We start from the raw sequence: 25,462 nt of genomic DNA, 5'->3' as shown, positions 1-25,462 counted from the left end.
ATTGGCCTTTATTGAATCAGAATTTCACTCTTAAATTATGTGTTTAAAATGTCCTGCATTTCAGCTGAAGGTTGAGGATTTGGGTAACTTGTAGACATGATTGATGTCTTATATGTAGCAAACCAAAAGATTTCTTTGTTAGGTGCTTAAATAAAGATCTTTATAGAGAGATATTTGAGACTTCGTATACCATTATTTTTGGCTGACAAACTGTTTTTGTAATGGTGGAGGAGCAGTCTTAGAAAATGGATAAGGAAGGTCATGGTAGTTGAATGGTCTGGGACAATTTATGTGGATGATAGGGTAAGTTTTTAGCTGCTCTTATTTGTAAATTGCATGCTGTTTTTCATGAGTAAATATCAATATTACAGATATTTTTGTTATTTGCTATATAGAATTTCATATCCTTCTTTCAACACAGAGATGAGGAATACAGCCACAGACCTTTTATGCCAAATAGCTGACTCAGGGGTTGTAACTTTTTTTTCTGTGCCTCAGATCCACCATTCCATTGACCCTTCCTTCCATTCTTGGTGGCTGTCTTTTGCCGCTGGTGCCATGGTGGGTGTATGGATTGCTTTCTGTCTTTCAACAGTTACCGAAGTGCATGTTTGGGATTTTGTTGAAGAAAGCTGGATACAGTAAACGGAAAGAATCTTGGAAGATGCTTGACTGCTGTCTTTTCTCAGACTAGTCTGAAAGGGAATACCCCATTCATTCTGGATTGGTGGATCTGAAGTACAAAATATTTTCCAGGTAAGCGATTACCCTGTATTGTTTTGTTTTGTGGAACTCAACTCGATGAAAGAAATTTTAAAAATCCTTTCCTTTATTTCTTTTGTCCATTAATAGGGAAAGGAAAAATATTAGGTATTTATGCTTAGTGTCATGTTTGGGTGTAGTTCGGTAGAGGTATATGTGGCAGAAGTGCTAGTTAAAAATTTTGTTTCGGTGTAATAGTGTGCAGTTATTTTTACTATAGGCCCAAACAATTTTTAGTCATAGTGTCACACGGAATATAGTAAACAGTGAAATTTTTTGGGGGGAGGAATAGTTTATAAAATATGGAAAACAAATTGTAATTTTGAGGCATTATCTGACATGATTTATAGTTAATAAATACCTGGTCACAATATATTTTGTAATTGCCATGTGAAGTGTTGGCCTTTTATTCTTAGGACTCTTGGAGTGTCTTCTTAGGATCGTTTACTGACTGTAGCAGCTGTTTATTGAGAGCATCTGCTACAGGCACCTTTGTATGCACTTTACATATATTTCTTAACCGGCATGGGACTTCACCTGCATTTTACAACTAGTGAAATGAAGCTCAGAAGCTTTAAGTGCAAGTTGCTCAGGGTCATACAGTTAGTAAAAGGCATAGTCAAGCTTTAAACTTGGGTCTGTGTGTCCCCAAAGCTCTGACTCTTTCCATCTTACTATATATGCTGAAGTTTGTACTTCAATTTCTGGATTTTTAAATTGCCTGTCTTTGAGAGCAAAGTGTGATTTTCTACAGTGGGTTTCCACTGGAAGAACACATGCTGGATCATTGTTTGGCATGGTATTTTAATCATTTAATCTGGTACTCTGCTTGCTTGCTGAAAAATCAGATCTTCAGTCCATCAAGTGAACTTAAACATAATTTAGGGAGTATAAAAAAGGCAGTGCATTTAAATGTCAAAACATGCTTGACGGGGAAGTATCATTTGGTCTAGTGAACTCAAACATGTATTTTCTCAGTTCCTCCTTTGTATTTATGGGTTATTTGAATAGCTCAGCAGCTCATTATGTAGACTTCTTTTGACCAGTGGTTTGTTTGCCTTATAAGTAAGACATTGTCATGCAACTCTCTTGAAAACATGACTTCAGTATTTAATGTTTTCTCCAGATTACCCCATTCCTTTTGATCTTAAACATTTTTTTTTTTAAATCATAGATTGACACACTGTCTTTGTGATTCTCATTTTAGTTTAATTCATTTACATTTGCTAACATTTCTGCCTTGTGAACATTTTTCACATTTGTTCTCTTAAGAGCTGGGCTGGTGGTGGTGGTGGTAGTACTAGTAGAAATAATAATTGTGTTTTTTTTTTTTTTTTTTGAGACAGAGTTTCACTTTGTTGCCCAGGCTAGAGTGAGTGCCATGGCATCAGCCTAGCTCACAGCAACCTCAATCTCCTGGGCTCAAGCGATCCTGCTGCCTCAGTCTCCCAAGTAGCTGGGACTACAGGCATCCACCACCATGCCTGACTAATTTTTTGTATATATATTTTTAGTTGGTCAATTAATTTCTTTCTATTTTTAGTAGAGACGGGGTCTCACTTAGGCTGGTTTCGAACTCCTGACCTCGAGCAATCCGCCAGCCTGGACCTCCCAGAGTGCTAGGATTACAGGTGTGAGCCACCACGCCCGGCCTAGAAATAATAATTGTTAACACTCTATATTGAGCATGGTTCTAGATAGTTTGTATGTATAATAAATTCATTTTATACAGATTGAGTGTCCCTTATCCAAAATGCTTGGGACTAGAAGTGTTGTGAATTTTGGATTTTTTTTTTTTATTTTGGAATTTTTGTACTATATTGATTCAGCATCCCTAATCCGAAAATCTGAAGTCTAAAATGCTCCAATGAACATTTCCTTTGAGCATGTGGTAGCACTCAAAAAGTTTCAGATTTGGGAGCATTTTGGATTTTCAGATTAGGAATACTTAAACCTGTAGTAACCTGGATGAGGTAGGTATCTTTATTTCCACTTTACTGGTAAAGAAAATGAGGGATGGAGTAGTTAAATAACATGCTCAAGGTCACACATCTTGTAAGAGACAAAGATGAGATATGAACCTAGTCAGTCTGGCTCCAAAGAACATGCTTCTAACCTCCGCTGTACTACCTCTAGTTTAGAGTATCATCCAATAATTGAGGGGCAGAAATTTTGAAGACTAAAACTATATATTTTGATTTTAAGAAATCATTGCGAAAGGAAAGGAAACAATTGTTAGATATTTCTTTCCTCCTTTCTTTTTCTTTTTTTAAGAGATAGGGTCCCTCTCTCATGCAGGCTGGAGTGCAGTGGCACAGTTAAAACTCACCAAAACCTCAAGTTCCTGGGCTCAAGCAGTCCTCCTACCTTAGCCTCTCTAGAAGCTGAGACTACAAAGTGCACCACCATGTCCTGCTAATATACTTTTTTTGGCGGGGATAGAGATAGAGTTTCACTATGTTGTCCTGGCTGGTCTAGAACTCCTGGCCTCAAGTGATCCTCCTGTCTTGGCCTCCCTAGGTGCTAGGATTATAGACGCCAGCCAGCCTGAATATTTATTTTTTATCTTCTGAGAAAACAATCTAGCTCAGGCTGTTTCCCAAGGTAACTTGCAAGAGGCTATTTTGAGATTATCTTTCAGAATAGTACTGTCTGATAGAACTTTTCGCAGTGATTGAAATGCTCAGTATCTGCACTATTCAATGTGGTAGCCACTATTCACATGTGACTATTTTGAAATGTGGTTATGTGACTAAGTAACTGAATTTTTAATCTTTAATTAAATTTATATCTAAATAGCCACATGTGAAATTTTAGAATTAAACATCACCCTAGGTCTGACCCTTGGTTTAGCTCCCTCAGAAATCTGATCAGATCAGCATGCCCAAAGCATCTCCTTATCCCAGGGTTGGACTAACATTAACCACCCTTATAAGACAAATGTGCAAAACTAGAATTCTAATTGATTAATTTATAATGATATATGTGTTGCATAATTACTATATTCTTTTCTGATATATTTACTTACTAGGTCCTTATTAATATGCTAGTTTAATATTTTTCAAATAAGAAACAATAGTCAGGGAGACCTGAAGACTCAACCAAATGACTGGATTATTCTCTCCATGTAGGCAAACTTTACCCATCAGGTCAGATAATAGACTCAACCAAGGAAGTGAGATGTCTGCTGGACTGGGACTGAGACAGCTTCATTCAGCTTATTTAGGGATGGTGGTTTTTCCCTATGGCAAAAGCTCTTCCTTCATCTTCTTTGCTTGCTTTTGCTTCCCAAATTCTTTTTTCATTAAGACATTCCTTTTTAGATCGATTCCTTGGCTTGAATACACTGTTGACTTAAGATCTGGGAGGCACTTTGTTTTCCTTAAGTTTCCTTCATTGCTGCTGTGATCCATTTTGTGGATCTAAAAAGATAGTTGAATTTTTGGACTCTGAAAAGACAGTTGAATTTTTCTGCTTCCCTATGGCTTCTTTCTATTAAAACACATGTATTAGCTTATTTAACTTGGTCATATGTAGTATGTTGTAGAATAGGAACACATTCATAAAAATATATACCTGATGGTACATACTCTTTGCATTACATCATGTTATTAAATAGAACTTGTTTTTAGCTCACTATATCATTACTTTGGGACGTGTTCTCCTTCTTTTCTTGAAGTAGAGACCAAATTCGTATTTTAGGAAGTTAATGTTGGCAGGTGTATGTGCAAGATGGAATGAAAAGTTCTGAAGGCAAGGAGACCAGTTAGTCTAAGTGAGCAATGATGAAAGTGAACCAAGTATTGACAGTGGGGATGATGGAGGTGGGGTGGATTTGAGAGAGATGTAGATGGTAGTATCTACAGAATTTGGGGGGTGCTTATAGTAGTAGGAGAGAGAAAGAATATAGTATGAATTTTAGATTTTTTTGCCTTGAGCACCTGGATTGGTGTTTGTTTTCTTCTCCAAGATAGGGAATACTAGAAGAAATGCAGATTGGGGGAGGAAAGAGAATGAGTTCAGTTTGGGTTATAGTGAATTCAAGTTGGCTATGGGTGAATTGTCTAAGAAGAGAAGTACCTAGTAGGAATATCGGCCATCATCAGAGAGGGTAGCGTTAGAAAGAGATACTTGGGAGTTTTTAGCCCCAGTGGTAACTGACTTTACTTAGTATAGTTGTGTGATTACTCAGAGTATTGATTGAAGAATCTATGATATATATTGGTGTGTGGGAATGCCAACATGAAGGAATGGGCTAAATTTAGAACCTAAGATCATATGTGATACTGACCAAGAGGCGTTGTTATCACTCTCTTCTTTTCCTCTTGACCTGGGACTTTTGTTACATCTAACTAATATTGTACTTATACCCAGTCAGCAAAATAGCCCGTTACGTTTATGTTGAGATTTTTTCTTCTGCTGTAATAGTTTTTTTAATTAAGAGAGGCACAGTGTTTGAAATATGTTCTTAAAAACTCAGTGTTGTCACTGCACATCTTATGTACATTTACACAAATTCAATTTTATGCATCTGGTGACAAAAACAAGAGAAAAAGAACCTAAACAGTGAAGGTTCTGATCAAGTGTGAGATGGGAAATGGAAATCTCTTCTCTCAGCCTGTCTCAATTCCTGAATGCCTCTTTTTTAGCTGTGATGAGTGTGATTATGGTATTTTAAAGACACACATTTTTAACATCACAACATGAGGCCTAAATACAAGCCAGCTATTTTATCCACTAGTCAATTAAAGAAACAGTGAACTGTTCCAGTGCTGGAGTGAAAATAAGCTGTGTTGGAGTTATTGAGATGCTGTGTTGGTCTCTAGTGTGGTATATCCTTAAGAGATTTTTTTTTTATTTTTTTATTTTTTTTATTTTTTTATTTTTTTTGGGGGGGGGCTATCCCTACGCATTGTATCCTTAAGAGATTTTTAAGGCATATTTTTGCTATCTGCTATTTTCACCTTATATACTTCAGACCCTCATTCCTAGGTGACGTGCAACTCAACTGTAATTAAGTTTTGGTAATGAAAGCAGAGAGACATGAAGAGTTCATTACGGCTACAGTCAGTCAATACTTGACAGTTTTTTGAATAAATTACTAACATATCTGTGGAACAAGTTTAGTAAGGTATGATGGGGAGTATACAGCAAACAAACAAACATCTCCCATTCCCTCTAGTTCCAGCCACCCAGCTACATTCTTGTGTAACCTTCCTGTAGGTATGTGTATGCTGTACACATTGTTTTGCACCTTGATTTTTTTAATGTAAAATATGACTTGGTCATCTTTTGTATCATTTTCCAAGAGCTCTCATGTTTTTTGAGATGATTTAAAAGATGCATGCTGATTTATTGCACAAATATGCCATAATTTGTGTAATCAGTCTGGATGGATGCATATGTAGGTTATTTCCAATCTTTTGCTGTCACACATAATGCTATAAAGAATAACTTTGTGCATATGTCGTTTTACACATGAAGGAGTATATCTTCAGGACAGATTCCTAGGAGTAGGCATGCTGGATTGTCACTTATAAAAGTCTAACAGGGACATTGCCACATTGCCCTATTGCTCTCCAGTCACGTTGCAACAATTCGTACTCTTACAGGTTTTGTTGGGCAAGAGTACACTTATTTCCTGATGCTCTCATGGTGTTATATTTAAAATGTTCGTCTCTTTTTTCTCCCCTTCTTTAATTTTATTTTATTCTTTTGAGACAGACTGTCACTCTCTTGCCTGGGCTAGAGTGCTGTGGCGTCTTCCTAGCTCACAGCAACCTCAAAACTCCTGGGTTCAAGCCATTCTCCTGCCTCAGCATCCTGGATAGCTGGGACAATAGGCACACGCCACCATCCCTGGCTAATTTTTCTATTTTTTTAGTTGTTTGGGTAATTTCTTTCTATTTACAGTAGAGATGGAGGTCTCGATCTTGCTCAGGCTGGACTTTTTTTTTTTTTTTTGAGAGAGGGTCTTGCTCTGTTGCTCAGGCTATAGATGTTATCATAGCTCACTGCAGTCTCAAACTCCTGAGCTCAAACTGTCTTCTTCTCTCAGCCATGCCCAACTAATTTTTAATTTTTTTGTAGAGACAGGGTTTTATTACTTTGATCAGGCTGGTCTCAAACTCCTGGCCTCAAGTGATACTCTCCTCCCAAAGTGCTAGGATCACAGATGTGAGTCACTCTACCCAACCCCTCCCTTCACTTTTTATTATGAAAAATATCATACATACAGAAGAGTTGGGAAAAACCAGTACAACAACCCATATATTCTCTCCCCCTAGATTCAACAATTGTTAACATTTTGCTGTTTGGATCATTTCTCTTCTACCCACCTCTCCCTTCCCTTCCTGGGTCCCCTTTCCTCCTGCAATACATACCCTTTTTTGTTGTTAAAAATTTGAAAGTGATTTGTAAACATCACGATACTTAACCCCTGGATTTTTCAGCATGTATCTCCTAAGGATAAGGATAGTCGCTTTCTCTCTCTCTCTACCCTCCTCCTCCTCCTCCTTCTCCTTCCCCTTTTCCTTCTCTCCCTCCCTTCTTTTCACTCCCCTCCCCTTCCCTCTCTCCCCACATGTGCGCACATACACATAACCATGTCTATCTCCATATATTTTATATATATAACCATATCCATTTTTACATCTAAGAAAACTAAGGTAATTCCATAATATAATGTCAAATTTTCACTTAATTAAAATTTTCCTAATTGTCCCAAGGATGTCTTTTATAGCACCCTGTCTCCTTTAAGACAAATAAAGCAACAAAATAAGATCTAGTGCACCTTTTGCATTCGGTTATGTCTCTACTCTCTTTTTCTAAAAATTTTTAAAACTTATTTTTTAAAAAATAAATTTAGAACATTATTTAGAAATTCTCTCTATCCTTTTTCCTCCTTTCCTGGTATTAACTTTTTTGAACAGTCTAGCTCAGTCAGTTGCTTTGTAGGATTTGCAATATTCTGCATTTATTTAAATATTTCCTTATGGTTTCATTTAACTTGTTTTTCTAGCTCCTATACTTCCTGTAAAGTGGAAATTAATTGGGAGGCATCTAGGTTAAATATTTTAACATGAATGCTTCATCATAAGTGAAGTATACTTCACATTGAGTCATATCAGGAGGCACTAAATGACAGGTTATCCCATTATGAGTGGCAACAGCCAGATCTTTCCATTGTGAAGGTAAAATTTCTCCTTTGCTATTAGAGAGGGATCTATGGGACATGATTTTGGCACCTTGTAAATCTCCTGTACCACTATAACCTTTGCCTAGTGGTTTCAGCATCCAGATCCTGAAATTGGTTATTACAATAGAGGTTGCAAAATTGTAGTTTTCTAATTCTGTCATTCCTCATACATTTATTAGCTATGATAGCATTCACAGAGGCCACCCCATTTCTCCTTCTTCCTTTATCACCATATTTTCCTGGGCTTTTATTTATTCAGTGTGTTAATCAATTACAGTATTTATTGAGGCTCATATTGTCCCAGATTTGGCTGCTGAGAGCTCCTTCCAGATAGTTCTTGCTTTCTTTTGACATAACCCCATCATTCTTTGTGTGTTTCTTGGCTTTTTTTTGGCATGAGATGTCCCAGGCTCACCTTGTACTTCCCTTGGAGATTAGGAATCTGCCATTGCTCCAACAGGCTCTGGGTTTTTTTTGTTTTTGTTTTTTTTTTTTAGTGGGGAATGATATCTAGAAACCAAAATCATTGCTGTGGCTTGTCATTACTTCGATATCCTTTCGGTGGACAGAGCTAAGAAATAATTTTAAAAAGAGCCATTTCTGATTCAGATGTAATGTTATGGAGATTTTTTTCTAAACCTGGTTAGCATTTTGATTTTCAGTCTGTGGGACCTTTTGGTAAATAACCATCAAATTGAGGCACATAATGTTACATAAATAGGCAGATAAATAGTTTCATAATTCATTATTGAGCATGTACTCTGTTCCAGATACTGTTTGGTGACCCGGGAAGTATAGAATAGAATCAGATGCATGTGTTACTTCTAGAAGCTTGCAGTCTTTTACTTAAAAAATATTATAGCCTAATGTGAAAACTGGTAAGTCTCATGAGAGGTAGACATACAGTGTTGTGGGAGTTAGAAAAGGAAGGAAATTTCATACGGGACATTTTTCAAAGTTATCCTTTGAGACCTGAGCAGAAATTAGACATAGACATGGATATATTGGCGGGGTGCCCGTCATAGCAGAGGTAAACGAGTGAACAGTGGCTGGCACACAGTGGTATGTGTTGTGTGTTGGGGGAGACAAGTAAGTAGTTCTGTGGATTGTTGCAGTATAGTTTGTGTGGAAGGGACTGAGGTAGATGAATTTGGAAAGGTAGATTATAACCACCAAATGTTGGGCTTTACCGTTTAGGTCATAATTTACAGGCTGCTGGTGGATAGGTCGAGCTTCACAGACATCTTTATTTGGTCTGCACAGATTAAGAAAATTGGGACATTTCATATCAAAACACTATTTTCTGGTTTTGCTTGAAAATTGGAGCTCAGTAGTAGTTGCCCTTTTTTTTTTTTTTTTTGAGACAGAGTCTCGCTTTGTTGCCCAGGCTAGAGTGAGTGCCGTGGCATCAGCCTAGCTCACAAGCAACCTCAAACTCCTGGGCTTCAAGTGATCCTCCTGCCTCAGCCTCCCAAGTAGCTGGGACTACAGGCATGTGCCACCATGACCGGCTAATTTTTTTTCTATATATATTAGTTGGGCAATGAATTTCTTTCTTTTATAGTAGAGACGGGGTCTCGCTCTTGCTCAGGCTGGTTTCGAACTCCTGACCTTGAGTGATCCGCCTGCCTCAGCCTCCCAGAGAGCTAGGATTACAGGCGTGAGCCACCGCACCCTGCTGTAGTTGCCCTTTTGAGCCAGAGCTTGTATTAAATACTTTCCTGTTCACCATAGCCCCTGTAAGGCCATTTCCACTTTATCTAATTGGTCATGTAAATTTTTGAGCTTGTGATCCTTGCACACATAGGAGGAAGTGTGTGAAGGTGGTTGAATGGGAGGGACTTGAGAGGGGAGTTGATTATAAAGGTGGGCAAGATCTAAACTTTACAGAGATCACACTCTGGCTGTCAGTTTAGTGGATGCATTAGAGCAGGACAAATTGGAGCAGGGAGACAGATGAGTAGACTGTTGGAATATTCCAGGGAAGAAATGACAAGATAGTAACAGATGGTATGAAGAGGAGGAAATGAGACATTTTAGATGTAGAATGGGTGACTGTGTTGATAGATGTGAGTGTGTATATATGTATTGTCAAGAATGTAAATCATACTCTTTTATATACAACAGGGAGTCTTATTTCTAAAAACCTTTTCATTTTTAAATCAGTTTCTGGAAATTTACCACTTGTTTTCATAATTTGTTAATTTTGGAAGACAGTAGTAATAGTTTCATGCATTGTTGTCACTGTAAAATTTAGTTTTATAATATGCAAATAACATGCTTGGCAAAAATGTGACTCCAACCTGGCTTTATTTCGGCAAATTGTGTATAAAGTAAATATTTATATTGTGGTTCTTCTTTTTCTATCACTTTTCTTAAAAATTATGCAGCTGAGTTTTTCAACAAAAATATTAGCAATGCTATATACTTATTTTTAAACAGCTTGCTGCTTGTATTTAATTATGTAGCTGAGTTTTTAAACAAAGATATTAGCAATGCTTATTTTTAAACAGCTTGCTTGTATTTAATTTTTTCACAGTCTCTACAAGAGGTTAATCAAAAGTGTAGTGAATCCACAAGGTCCTGTCCTCTATACTTAAAATGATACCATATTAAGACTGTCTGTGCTGTTAATAAGTATTTTGTTGGAAATCTTCCCTGTCTGATTGGAGCATGGCTTTGTCTGGTCTCACTGCCAGTGCCGTTACTCCAGATATGTAGTGTTACCTCCAGCCCAGATACTTTGAGGGACGTAGACATGAAGAACATGTAAATGAACAGACTGGAAGTATAATTGACTGACAGAAGCCCTACCTGGCTACTGTGTAAGAAGCTTCCAGCTTCAAAGAATGAACAAAGATCAGTTAAAAGGGCATTTGTGTATATATGTGTGTGTGTGTGTGTGTGTGTGTATTCTTTTTTTCTTTTTTTTTTTTTAAGACACAGTCTCCCTTTGTTGCCCAGGGTAGAGTGAGTGCGTGGCGTCAGCCTAGCTCACAGCAACCTCAAACTCCTGGGCTCAAGCAATCCTACTGCCTCAGCCTCCCGAGTAGGTGGGACTACAGGCATGCGCCACCATGCCCACTAATTTTTTTCTATATATATTAGGTGGCCAATTAATTTCTTTCTATTTATAGTAGAGACAGGTCTCGCTCTTGCTCAGGTTGGTTTCGAACTCTTGACCTCGACCAATCCGCCTGCCTCAGCCTCCCAGAGTGCTAGGTTTACAGACGTGAGCCACCGTGCCCAGCCTATATATATTTTTTATTGTATATAACTTACAGGAAAGACCACACATATTTAGTGTATAGGTCAGTGAAGTTTTACATGTGTGTACAGTGCATCGTGTAACCATTTACCTAGATCAAATTTTGCTGTATACTTTGTGGCATCTTTCTCTCAACTATTATATATTTCTTTTTTTTTCTTTTAATGAGGATTGGGAATTGCAATATTATCTTGCTGCTGCTGCTGCTTTTTTTTTTTTTTTTTTTGAGACAGAGTCTCACTCTGTTGCCGGGGCTAGAGTGCCATGGCATCAGCCTAGCTCACAGCAACCTCAAACTCCTGGGCCCAAGCAATCCTACTGTCTCAGCCTCCCGAGTAGCTGGGACTACAGGCATTTGCCACCATGCCCGGCTAATTTTTTCTATATATATTAGTTGGCCAATTAATTTCTTTCTATTTTTAGTAGAGACGGGGTCTGGCTCTTGCTCAGGCTGGTTTCGAACTCCTGACCTTGAGCAATCCGCCCGCCTTGGCCTCCCAGAGTGCTAGGATTATAGATGTGAGCCACCGCGCCAGCCCATTATATCTTTCTTTATAATGTTTTTGAGCGGTATCTAATAATGTATGAATGTGCAGATGGCTAACTAAACTACTCCTTTATTAGACATTTAAATTCTTACTGATTTATAACAATTAAAATAAAGCTGGATTCTTTCTTGTAGTTTAATCTTTTAATGCATCTATGAGTATTACTTTGGAATAAGTTCTGAGAGGTGGAATTGTTGGATCAAAGGAAGTTGTACATTTTTAGGAGCATAGGTATTTTATATAGCCAAAGGTTTTACCCACTATTTATTTATTTATTTATTTATTTATTTATTTATTTATTTATTTATTTATTTATTTATATTCACTTTATTTTATTTTGTTTTCAGAGATGGGTCTCACTCTTTTGCTCATGCTGGAATGCAGATAATAATAGTTCACTGCAGTCTTGAACTCCTGGGCTCAAGTGATTCTCCTCTGTTGGCCTCCCAAGTAGCTAGGACTATAATTTTGAGTAGCTAGGACTGTAGTTGTGCATCACAAGGCTTGGCTGATTTTTTTTTTTTTTTTTTTGAGACAGGGTCTCTCACTTTGTCACCCTGGCTAGAGAGCAGTGGTGTCATCATAGCTCACTGCACCCTCAAACTCCTGGGCTCAAGCTATCCTTCTGCCTCAGCCTCCTTAGTAGCTGGGACTACAGGTGTGTGTCACCGTGTCCAGCTAAATTTTTTGTATTGTTTTGTAGAGATGGGATCTCATTCTTGATCAGGCTGGTTTCCAACTCAAGCAGTCCTCCCACCTAGGCCTCGCAAAGTACTAGGATTATAAGTGTGAGCCTCTGCGCTGACCCTCTGGCTAATTTTTAAGCAAATTTTTATGTAGAGACTGGGTCTGGCTGTGTTGCCCAGGCTGGTCTCAAATTCCTGGCCTCACGTAATGCTTGCATCTTAGCCTCCCAAGGTGCTGGGCTTACAGGTGTGCATCACCATACCCGCTTTCACTTTCTCTTCTTTATGAGCATGACATGACAGACCATATTCTCTGTATGAAACATGTTTTCTACATGTTTATGCCATTTTAGGGTTTTAAATAATTTCTAAAAATCTCAATTTGATTAAAGTATTAAAAATTTGTTTTTAATTACTAGTGACATTGGCCATATTTTTCTTATGTTTGTGTCTATTTGTATTTCTTTTGTGAAGAAAGGGAAATGTTTAGATTAGCTATAGTTCTGCTCTGCTCATTCAGGTTCATGGAGGAGTGTGGTAGAAGGAAATCACCAGGGTGAGGAACTTCTGTGTTTGTGGTGGCTAGGGCAGTGTATGTAGCCCTTTTGTGATTGAAATGGCCATTTTTGTTAGAAGCTAGGGGCAGAAGTCTTTGCATCACTCTGCATACTCTCCATGGCAAGCATAAATTGGGGCCCTGTTCTGAGGAGACACTGGCTCTAGATTTTCTTCATGAAACACTTTAGGATCAGTTTCAATTGGCCTGACAGCTTCAAGGATACTTTTCAAATCCTGCTACTTACTAGCCTTTGCTGCTTTGAGCTAGGAGGTGGGGTTTTGCTGGGAATTCCTTCCACTTGTTCGATGGGCTTTTCTTTCTTTATATGCAGTGAACCCAATTTCTAGTCCAGTTTTTATATATATATATTTTACAGAAATTCCTTGAAATGTCTTATATTTGTGGAAGGCACCTTAGGCAGGTTTCCAGTGCTAATGTAGATTTTTCTTTTATTTTGATATTCTTTTGATGGCTTTGTTTGCACCAATCAGCAATTCCACCCTTGCCACTTGTGTTTTCATCCTGAGTATTGTCTGTTTTTGTTCTTTTTCACCCTAGCTTTCTGTACTTTGGTCACAGTGATTTTTTTTTCCTTCATTTTCTCTGTTCTTCCTGTGTACCAGGTTCTGTTTAGGGTTCTAAGAAGCATTACCCTTTGTTATCATTATTAGGGAGGCTTCACCCTCCCCTCCTTCCTCGCCCAGTTAACCTCTGCTTGTCCTTTAGAGTTGCATCAACTCTTCGGGGACCGTGTCTGGGTTCCTTAGGTACCCTTATGATTAAGTTTCCTTGTCAAGCTCTAGTAGTATTCAGTTCTTTTTTTTCACAGCTGTTAACATAATTATAATTAAAAATGTATGGCATAGTCCCCTGCCAAATAATCATCTCTTTTACTAGAAAATAATCTCCATGGGGACAAGGATCATGTCTGTTAAATGATGTTCAGTTCATAGCATATTCATTCCCAGCATCTGTCTTAGTGTGTTTTGTGCTGCTATAACATAATACCCGAGACTGGGTCATTTATGAAGAACAGAAATCTCTTCTCCTTCTCCTTCTCCTTCTCCTTCTCCTTCTCCTTCTCCTTCTCCTTCTCCTTCTCCTTCTCTTTCCTTTCTTTCTTTTTTTTTGAGGCAGTCTCACTCTGTTGCCTAGGCTAGTGTGCTGTGGCATCAGCCTGGCTCACAGCAACCTCAAACTCCTGGGCTCAAATGATCCTCCTGCTTCAGCCTCCTAAGTAGCTGGGACTACAGGCATGTACCACTATGCCCAGCTAGTTTTTTTTTTCTATTTTTAGATACCTGGCTAATTTTTCCCATTTTTAGTAGAGATGGGGTCTCCCTCTTGCTCAGGCTGGTCTTGAACTCTTTAGCTCAAGTGATCCTCCTGGTTCAGCCTCACAGAGTGCTAGGATTACATGCCTGAGCCACTGCACCTGGCCTCAGAGATTTGTTTCTTACAGTTCTGTAGGCGGGGAACTCCCAAGTTTGAGGGCCTGGGTCTAGTGTGGGCCTTCGTGCTGCTTTATCCCATGTCAGAAGGCACAAGGGCAAGAGAGCGTGTGCATATTGAGAGAGCAAGAGATTGAACTCACAGCCTGAAATCCTTTTATAATTGGCATTAATCCATTCGTGAGAGTGGAGCCCTCATGACCTAAACACCTTCCATTAAGCCACACTTCCCAACACTGTTGCATTTGGGATTAAGTTTCCAAAACATTCTTTTTAGGGGACACATTCAAACCATAGCAGCATTTATCAATCACAGTTGCCCAGTTGAATGAGGGAATAAATTTGGGAGGGCAAATGAGAATTACCATCTTGTATCGAAAGTCCCTCTGTTTTAAAGTGAATACATTTGCTCCTGAAACTCTTGGTGTTTTCTTGTTTTAATACCATCTCTTAATCTTAATTGACTTGATCCTGAAAATTGAGCAGTTGGCATCAGAAATTCCTTTCAGGATATCAAAAAGCATTCACTCTCTGCTTCCAAACTAGATTTTAAAATTGTCATTGATTTGTAAATTGCTCAGATAGTTTTATCTCACTGATACTTCCACTGTCATTTGGAAGGAATTGTCACGCCTTAACTATTGCCCCTCCCTCAGTAGATCTACATTCCTTTCTTCCTTCTTTTCTTCCTCCCTCTTTCCCTCTTTTCCTCCCTTCCTCCCTCCCTTTCTTTCCTCCATCCTTGTATATGTATCAGTGGTTAATAGGATCACGATTCCTGTTGAGTTGTTAGTAAATGTTGCATATAATCTCCTCCTTTTGGAAATTCACTTTATAATTGTTATTTTAATAATGTTTGCCAACATTTCCCAAACTTTCTGATCCCATAATTCCTTTCCTCCCATGTTTTGGTTCAAAATCTATGAGATCTAAGGGATACACTTTTGGATATGCTATTCTTTATGATTTTTATTTATCCCACTCCTTTTATTCATCAACAGTTTCTCTATCACCCTGCCAAAGTATGGAGGTAGGGAACTACTATTTGTTAAATGCCTACTGTTTTCCAGATTTATATCCACTATTCCCTTTAACCTTTACTATAACCTTGAAAGGTTGCCTGCTAATGGAATTTGCCAGCTGTTTTCCTCGTAATTTTTTTTTCTTACAGTTTGCTTTTCGAATCCAGGATCCAGGCTTATACATTATATGTAGTTAAATTTCTTTGAATCTATATAAATTGCCTCTCCCATCTTCTAGTCATTTATTTATTGAAGAAACTGAGTTGGTTATTTGTTCTGTATAGCTTTCTACATTCTGGGTTTGGCTGATTATGTTCTCATTAGGTTTACATAGTCTGTTCCTCTTTGTATTTCTTGTAAATTGTAGCTAGATCTAGATGCTTGTTGAATTTAGGTTCAGTATATTTCTGCCTCAATTAAAAATCAGAACAAAACAAAACAAAAACCAAAACCGTTCCTCTTTCCACTTTGTCATGGTGTTTATTATTTTTGTAATATTCTCTATTCTTTCTAAGTAAGTGCTCCTTGAAGGAACAGGACTTCTATGCTGTGCATTTTTCTGAGTTAAAATCTGCATGGTTTATGATGGTAGATTGTGAATCAGTAACATGGCTGTTGGAGTGTTCAGATGTCGTTGTCATTAATACTTTTGTCAAAATCAATGATACGACACATTTTATGGCACTGACAACCAGTATTAGAGTATTAGTCCTATCTTTTTTAAATTTTCAACTTTATTCTTTTTCTCAGTTCAGAACTATAGTGACTTTTGCTACTGTTAGTATATACTTAAATCTTAGTTTATTCCAAAACAATGATTTGAGTGATTACAGTGACACATACAATGTGGGAAGATTAAAAACAAGCGAGAAAATGAAGACAAAAGGAAAAATAAATTAGGACAACAATTTGAAGTCAGGGGTAAAGTTATATACAATGCACAGAAAAAGGGTTCGTTAGAGGAGGGGTGTGGATTAGGCTCTGCTTTTAATAGTAGTACTAAGTTTCTGTAGTAGTTTGTAGGACTTTTGTAATCTTAGATGATAAATATATTCCTTTTTCTAATTTATTTCTTTATTTGACATTCGTAGTTGTTAGCCTCATTGCTTACTCGGAATGGAGTACTTATAAAGATTTCAGTCAGGTTTCTCAGTAATGGTTTTTAGAGCTCTTTGGAAAATCAGAACTCATATTTCTGTTGTGCTTTCTTTCTGCAGTCTTCTTAGAGTTTTGATTAGTTTATCCTCTCATTATTTTTATCTTTCTTTAGTATCCATGGTTCTAGCATGCATGAGATATTCTTGGAACATTTATTTAGTTTTTAACACTTTGATTTACCAGTAGAATAAAATGACTTTGGTGGAAAGTAAATATAAATTTAAGGATGTTTCATCTGCACAATATTGTATCTTTATGACCCTGGCCATATCAAGTACCTCTTTTGGGTTTCTCCTGTTTTATTTGTACTAAATACTTAAGGTTTGTTATGATTTTCCAGTTGAAAGTGGCAGGAAGCCCAACTCAAAACTGGTTTAAGCCAAAATAGAGAGTTTATGATTTGGAAATGCTGGAGGTACATATGGATTCAGGTTTCTTCTTCGAACTGTTAGTATTCCACATGGAATCCAGGCTCTCTCTTGGGATAGCATGATGGTGTTAGCAGCTCTAGTTCTTATCTTCTCATTGTCAAGTTCAGTGGAGAAAAGATTTCATTTCTTGTGGCTACCATGAAAGTCCTGGGATTCAATGTATGTGACCCATCATTGAATCAATCGCTGTGATTATCCGATGTGACCAAAAAACAAGTATCTCCTATCAGACCCTTAAAAATTTAACATTATATTCTTCTCCAGCTTCCTACTCAAGTTTTTGCTGTACATGTGAACTTTTCTACAAGGCACTATAAGGACCTGAAAACATTAAGTTGAAACTCAATAAATTATCATACTGATAACTTGTAAATTGTTTTTTTATAAATTATTTTGGAAATAAAACACCCAGTTAGGCTGGGCGCGGTGGCTCACGCCTGTAATCCTAGCACTCTGGGAGGCTGAGGTGGGCGGATTGCTTGGGGTCAGGAGTTCGAAACCAGCCTGAGCAAGAGCGAGACCCCATCTCTACTATAAATAGAAATAAATTAATTGGCCAACTAATATATATAGAAAAAATTAGCTGGGCATGGTGGTGCATGCCTGTAGTCCCAGCTACTTGGGAGGCTGAGGCAGAAGGATTGCTTGGGCCCAGGAGTTTGAGGTTGCTGTGAGCTAGGTTGACACCACGGCACTCACTCTAGCCTGAGCAACAAAGCGAGGCTCTGTCTCAAAAGAAAAAAAAAATAAAACACCCAGTTAAGACAAGTAAGTACACTTTTTATAAGAAAATTTATTAAAGTATTTTCCTGTAGTTTAGAGACAAGTTTTAGTTTTCTTATTTTACTAATTTCAAAGTAAGGCTCATGCCTGTAGCACTCTGGGAGGTGGAGGCGGGAGGATTGTTTGGACTCAGGAGTTTGAAAACGTGCCTGAGCAAGAGCGAGACCCCATCTCTACTAAAAATAGAAAGAAATTAATTGGCTAACTAAAAATATATGCAAAAAGTTAGCCGGGCATGGTGGCACATACCTGTAGTCCCAGCTACTCTGGACGCTGAGGCAGAAGGATTGCTTGAGTCCAAGAGTTTGAGGTTGCTTTGAGCTAGGCTGACGCCACGACACTCTAGCCAGCAACAGAGTGAGATTCTGTCTCAAAAATAAAACAACAACAACAACAAAACAAAGTAAGAGTAATTTCTCCCTGTCAACCTTTCTTCCTCACCTCCTAAAGTTGGTAGCTGTTTCTCTTGTTTCTCTATAGACTTTTAAACTCATCAGTTAAAAGAAGGGTGCATTACAGATTGTCTTTTCTGTCAAATGCAGTTGGAAATGTCCCCATAAGATTTGTCTTCTGATCTTCTTAATTCTGTCTTTTTTATGATGGTGGTATGTATCTATATTCTGTGATTTGTAGATGATTGCTTATAGCCAAATTATTCATGAAGTTATGAAAATAATGGAGTTGAACTGGGCTTTTGACAAAGAAATTGATAAGCAGTCTAGTATCTCAAATTTGTATTGGGCCTTTTCGTCTTCTTGACTTCATTGTGAAAAGTTCTAGAGTGTTACATTCTACCCATATTCACGTGTACACGTGCATGCAAAAAGCATCTGTAAACCTATAAATTGACTTTTTATTGTAGTATCTATTGTTAAGACCAAGTGCTTTAAAGGGGGACCTTCTAATTGCCAAGTGTGACAGATTTAGAGGACCTAGGCTAGGAATATATTTTAAGAACATGGACAGAATGGTCTATAAAATGTTTAAGGTCCCCTTCAATTGCAGAATTCAGTAAAATTCCTGGTTCAAGTGGTGAGAACTCCCCTTACCTGGTTGCCTGCAGGAAAAGGGACATAATGAAGGAAATCAAAGACATCCTTGCTGTGCAGCAAGCAGCAGGAATCCCTTACTAAGGCCATGCTAGCCCCTGGCTGAAAGACAGATTCATTTGTGCTTAGAGCTTATATTTTATTATTATTTGAAACCAAAGTCAGCTTAGGATAGGAGAACCATGGGCTATATGAGAGGAGCAAGTGTAAAGTTTATTCTAATATTAAGGGGTGATTAAAATGTGCCCTTTTATATCTGTTTGCTTTGACAACCCATTTTTCATGCTCTTTCTAGCTAAAGGAGCAAAATTTTAATTACCATTGTTTTCTAAATCTGTATGTGTATATGTATGTATAAAATTGAGACTCTGCTAACTTGGAATATGTGTTTATTTGGGATAGAGACAGGTTAGATCTCTGAAAATAAATACTGTATGTATTCAAGAAATAAGCAGTGTTTAGAAAATAGTAGAGTGTTTATTTAAATGGCGTAAGGTTTGAATTCAAAAGGTTTTTTTTTTTATCAAGGTCAACTTTCATTCTACAGATACTCATAGCTTGCAGGGAGACAGGGAGCATGTTAGATGATGCAAGCTTTGAAAATCTTTGGAAGTGATAAATTAGAAAAGATTTTAAAAATACACTAGTTAAGTCTTAATGCTCTTGAAGGCAGGGAAACTGCATTTATTGAACATATTTTAAACTTTAGGAATTTAGCCCTCTTTCTCCCTTTAGCGAACCAGGAAATAATATAGCTTTATTTGCAGAAATAATTTTTAATACCTGAATATTTGGTTTTGAGAATTCTTGTCTATTGAAACATGTTAATATACTGGCATGTTTAATAAATTTATTTGAATGAATATGCAGTTTGAAATGAAAAAGCTAAAATAGATATATGATGTAGTCTGACTACAATTGAGTTTAACCTTTATTGAAAGTAGATATAATAATACTCCTAAAGTCATCTTCCTGAAAGTGATATCTCTTCTGAGAAAAAATGAGAATGTTCATTATATCAGGAGGAAAAAGCTTTCACTTTCCTATGTTCTAATGTTCTTTTCAAAAATTTCTTTTTCTGTCTAAGCCATTGTAGGTAAGGGCTAATGTTCTTTTTAAAACATGGTAAACTACACTCATGGTAAACTTACATGAATGTAGGATAAACATTTTTGACTTGGTATCTTGGAGGGCAGTCAGGATCTTTTTCACGGACTTCCAGAAATTCTCTGATTAAACTTGTGACTTGTGAGGGTAGGTAGAAGGACTAGGAAGGGATACAACCAGAACTTATATCTTAGATGGTAAGGAAGGGGAAGTTGGATTAACTGACTCAGGGTGGGGACAGGAACACTGGTATAGATCATGAGAGTGGATGTCTCTCAGTTCCTCGGTAATGTCTAAAAAACAAGGTGGGTTTTTAGTTTTATCAACTGACAGTTCTGTCTGTTGTCATGCTGTGTGTAGCGTGGATCATCACATCTTTAGAAATGGTAGCCTTATAAGACACCCTTAAGAGTTTTCTGACTGGATACCCTCACTTAGCTATCTAGAAGCCACAACATTGAAATGATTTTAGGGTACTGTCTTTGTTAGCGCAGAGTGTAGGCAAACTCTGATAGCTATTTTAACCTTATCTGCTTCCCACTTTTACTGAAGGAGAATGGCGGGGGTAACAATCGGGGTAAGTTACTATGACCAGATTTCCCAAGCAACTGTGGAAATGCCAGTGTTCTGTTTTGAGGAGGAGAGAGGATTGAGAAGCTTGAGTTGTATATTATATATTGGCTGCATCTGAAAAAACATAATAGACAAAAAGAATAAAATAAAAATTACCTGTATTTAATTCTGGATTTTTAGATGTATTTTATATTTATTAAATAAAAATGGGATCATAATGTAAGTCCTGATTTGTTACCTTTATTCACTTAATGTTTCTTGAACTCTTTCAGTGTGTTGTAACTTTCTTTCCACATATTAAACTTTCTTCTATGTCTTAAATATACTTCTACAACATGATTTCTATTTGTAGAGACATAATATTTTGTCTTATGAGTAATCCCTAATTTATTGAACCAATCCCCCTTTGTTGACATTTTTCCTTTGCTATTATGAAGAGTGATATGATGGACATCTTTTTAGCTATATTTTTGGACATTTATTTATTTTCTTTCTTTTTTTTTTGTTGCGACGGAGTCTCGCTTTGTTGCTCAGGCTAGAGTGGGTGGTGTCAGCCTAGCTCACAGCAACCTCAAACTCCTGGGCTCAAGCAATCCTACTGCCTCAGCCTCCCGAGTGGCTGGGACTACAGGCATGTGCCACCATGCCTGGCTAATTTTTTCTATATATATTAGTTGACCAATTAATTTATTTCTATTTATAGTAGAGATGGGGTCTCTCTCTTGCTCAGGCTGGTTTTGAACTCCTGACCTTAAGCAATCCGCCCGCTTTGGCCTCCCAGAGTGCTAGGATTACAGGCGTGAGCCACTGTGCCCAGCCTATTTTTTTTCTTGATATAATCGCTCACACATGCAATTGCTGAGTCAAATGTGCATGTTTTTTAAGTCTTGATTGTGTATTGCAAAGTTGCACACTAGAGATTGTGCCATTTACACTCCCATCAATGGTACAGATGAGTGACAAGTAGATAAAATTTGAAAATAAATCAGGGGAACTTGCTGCTTTAGGGAGTTTAGTGTCAAGCAAAGGAAGTGTGACAGGCAGTACAGATTTAGGAAAGAGAGCAGGGATTGTGGAATCAGGTAGAATTGTAGGATTGTAGTTTTTTTGTTTTTGACCTTTGACAAGTTGTTTCATATCTATGTTCCTCAGTTTCCTCCTCTGTAAAACTCAGCTACCTGTCTGGCCAGAGATGGTGTGGGAGTTAATGAGTACAGTATAGCTGTACAGGACTCAATTTGCACCCCTTCCTAATTTATGCTTTTTTTTTTGGGTAAATTTTCATATCATTTAACTTTATTGAAAAAGGTTAAACTTAGAGTTGAGAGCTCTCCGTTAGTCCTGAATAACATTCCTAATTGGACCACGGAGGCTAACTGACAAAGGTTCAGATGTACGCAAGTGTTATTAAATTCTTTCTGGTCTAAGGATTTAATGGATCTTGGATAAACCCTATCGGGACTGGATTCAGATTGATTTGACCTGAAGCTTGCTGAGGGAATCTGTTCATCATAGGCAACTGTACTTCAGCCTGGTCCTAGTACAACTGAGGACCCATGTGGCTGTGCCAGAAATAGATTATTTTTTTTGTTGCATCCTTTTCTCTGTCACTCAGCTTAGAATAGAGATTCTGCTTCCCACCTCACACGTCTAATCTTCCCCTCCTCCAGCTTCTGTAAGAGCTTTGAAAAACCTGGTGACATTTTTGAATCAGTAGTTGTGAGGTGTATAAGGATGATTTTTCCTTTGGATTTCCTTAGGAATAAGCTGTCATGATTTTGATGTTCACTGCTGTTTCTGGGGGCTGCTAGGTAAGGTATTTTTCTAGCATTTAGTATTTTAACATGTTTCAAACTATAGATGTTTAAGATGGACTCAAAATTAATTCTTGGGCAAAGTATTTTTTATTTAAATTGTCAAGTTACTATTTATAATTAAACAAAATAAAGCATCACTTAAAATTATACAGATAGTATTAAAGTATTACATGAGTAGTAGATGGATGGACATTGGAAAAAAATTAGAACATATGGATGAATGAAAATTTTAAAAGAAAATTACTCTTCATCTGTCTACCAAAGATGACCGTGAAGATCCATTTTAGTTTTGTTAGCTTTTGGCTTCTGATATCTTAGAATCATTAAATATAAGATAATTTTTTTTAAGGCCTTAAAATAATTAAAAAATATTATAGTAGTGTTTAGAGAAAGTTTGGCTTCTGGCTTTGAGTCCTGATCCTGCTACTGTTTGGCAGTGTTTGAATCTCTAAAATTTGGCAGATAGTAAATTTCAGTTTTCCTCATTCTTCTTTTTTCCTTCCCCTTCTTCTTTCTGTCCCCTTTTCCTCCCTTAACATATACCCTAGCCTGAAAATACCCTGTGGTTTAATATTATGATAAATAAGTATATAATTCTAAAATGCTAAGAATTAAAATGTAAACTTTCTTGGTTATATGTCACGTTTGTTGTCAAGTTCTGTTATAAAATGCCATCATAAGGAGAAAAAAGTCTTTTTCACACATTAAGGTGATGGGCCAATATTCACTTCTTTAAAAGGCTATAGAAAATGCCTTTAAATTGTGAATTGGCTTTTATTCTGCAAGCTATTTACTATATTATGATTCTTGGTTTTAAAAACAATGCTGTTATTTTGGTGAGAGTTTGCTATTTCTCATAGATTTCCATCAAACATTTCTTTTTTTTGAGACAGAGTCTCACTCTGTAGCCTGGGCTAGGGTGAGTGCCATGGCGTCAGCCTAGCTCACAGCAACCTCAAACACCTGGGCTGAAGCGATCCTCCTGCCTCAGACTCTTGGGTAGCTGGGACTACACACATGCGCCACCGTGCCTGGCTAATTTTTTCTATTTTTAGTTGTTTAGCTAATTTCTTTCTATTTATAGTAGAGGTGGGGTCTTGCTCTTGCTCAGGCTGGTCTTGAACTCCTGAGCTCAAGCAATCCTCTGGCCTCCGTCTCCCAGAATGCTAGAATTACAGGTGTGAGCCACCTGTGTCTGGCCCCATCAAACATTTTAATAGCAGAAGCTTAGGTTTCGAATTTTAGAAGACTCTTCCACTGAAAGCTTTGTGGCCTTATTTTTATTGCAAATACTGCTGCTTCTTGAAAAGCAACAGGAGAGATGAGACACAATAGGATAATTCCTAATTTGAATTAATTTTAATGCTCGCTCCATTTGCCTTGAGCTGAGGGCGATTTTCAACTGAAACTGACTGGGGACTCTAAAGCTCTCCAACTCAGGTTTAGAGAGCTGGAGTCATGTACTCTCCTTTAGTCCATCTACTGTATGATTCTTCAAGACCCAGTCCCCACTCCTGGCTAGAGATTTCTAGTGGAAAGGGTGTTACTGCCAAATAGTTACCATGAAATGGATCTTTTATTTCCTTCTTTCTGTATCTGGCAGCCCTCATTTCATTATCATGGCACTCTGTTTTATATCCCATCAGTAGGGCAAGGTGAAAGTTTTATGGAAAAAAAAAAAAAAAGGACCTAGGCTGAGTATGAATTTTGGTAAGTGCTGATCCTTGTGTCTACTTTTTGTAGCCAAGCTGAAAGAAATTTCTATTGATTGTAAAACAAAAATGAGATACTGTCTTGTAGGTTCTCTAAGAGACTTATCTTACTTCTCTTCAAATCATGCTATGCTCCAGCTGCCAAAGGTCATTCCTCTGCTTAAAACAGTTTAATAGCTGTCATATTATTGCCTCTAATAGTGGTTTGAATATTAAAGTTTTTGATGTCTCACTTAAAGGAATTTAAAAGATTCAAAGCACTCTTATTAGTCTTTAATAAAATCCACAATATCTATGAAAACATCCATGGTTTTTGTTCTATTTACTTCCAACCTTTATCATTGGGTTCCTGTTGAATACACTTTTTTTTTTTGTTTGTTTGTGGCAAATGTTTCCCATTTGTTCTAGAAAACCTTTGATGCTGGCTTGAATTGGCTTGGCTTTGACTTGATATTATGCTTCTCACCCCTTACCTCTTAGTCTAAAAACCTCATCCCCACCCCCACCTGTGTGTTGCATCACCCATTTTTATTTCTCTGTGATAGATATTGTGGAAACAGTATGTATGCTGAATTGCAGGAAAAAAATCTTGTATACATTGATATAAAATTGGGTGGCCCATCTGGGAGCCAACTACCAGTGGGCTGTAGCACATGGTTTAAGAACCATTGTCTTACAGGGTGAAGTCCCAAGATTGATAGAATGGTATAGAAGAGTCCTCTGTGATTTTGCCTCTCCCTGTCTAATTAAGCTTTCATTATCTCACATTTAAATATTTCATTGCTAATTTAATTGCACGTACTTGCATAAGATGTGTCGTTTCTTAGCTGTTTGGCTTTTCTTGTGCTATTTATTCTGTCTGGAATGTTTCTCCTTTCCCTCTGGCTGCCTCCTACTCACCCTTTGTGACTTAGTTGATATCCTCCTCCTTTGGGTGGATTGATTTTCTTTATATGTGTGTATTTGTATTTATACTGCACATTCTCAAGATTCCCTCCTATGAATTTGGAAGGTAGAATGTTTTAATTGCTTTTCTATGTGCAGATAGATACAAAGTCAGTTTTTTGTTGAATAGGAGATTGTATTTAAACCACTCAACTTGATTATCTCAAGCACAATGGTAGGAGTTAGAAGAGGCTGGTAATTATTCTGTAGGAAGTGGTTTAATGAAAAAGAATTTGGGAGGGGGGTGCTATAGAAAACCCATAATAAGGCAGACTTCTGAATCTAAGGTTATAACATTGGAAAGATGATTAACATAAAATACCTCTTTCGGGAACTTTTTGAAAGAATTGCCTCTTTGAGAAGGAATCAGGGCAGGAGATTCAAAACAATCCC

General features: G+C 37.5%; 1 protein-coding gene across 7 annotated transcripts in view; it reads left to right on the top strand.

Annotated features, from left to right (window-relative positions):
• FBXW11 (F-box and WD repeat domain containing 11) overlaps positions 1 to 25,462 on the top strand; it is a 130,894-nt gene that overhangs the window by 8,792 nt on the left and 96,640 nt on the right. For 3 of the 7 annotated variants that reach the window (XM_012765486.2, XM_075996287.1, XM_012765484.2), the window contains exon 2: positions 596 to 756. The exons of the other annotated variants lie outside the window; for them this stretch is intronic. The gene's annotated coding sequence lies outside the window, so the exon portion shown is untranslated. The remainder of the gene's footprint in view (positions 1 to 595; positions 757 to 25,462) is intronic. 7 annotated transcript variants of the gene reach the window in all.

This window comes from Microcebus murinus, chromosome 21, assembly GCF_040939455.1.
Source record: "Microcebus murinus isolate Inina chromosome 21, M.murinus_Inina_mat1.0, whole genome shotgun sequence".
NCBI lineage: Eukaryota > Metazoa > Chordata > Mammalia > Primates > Cheirogaleidae > Microcebus > Microcebus murinus.
This window is presented reverse-complemented; position numbering and strand designations above follow the sequence as displayed.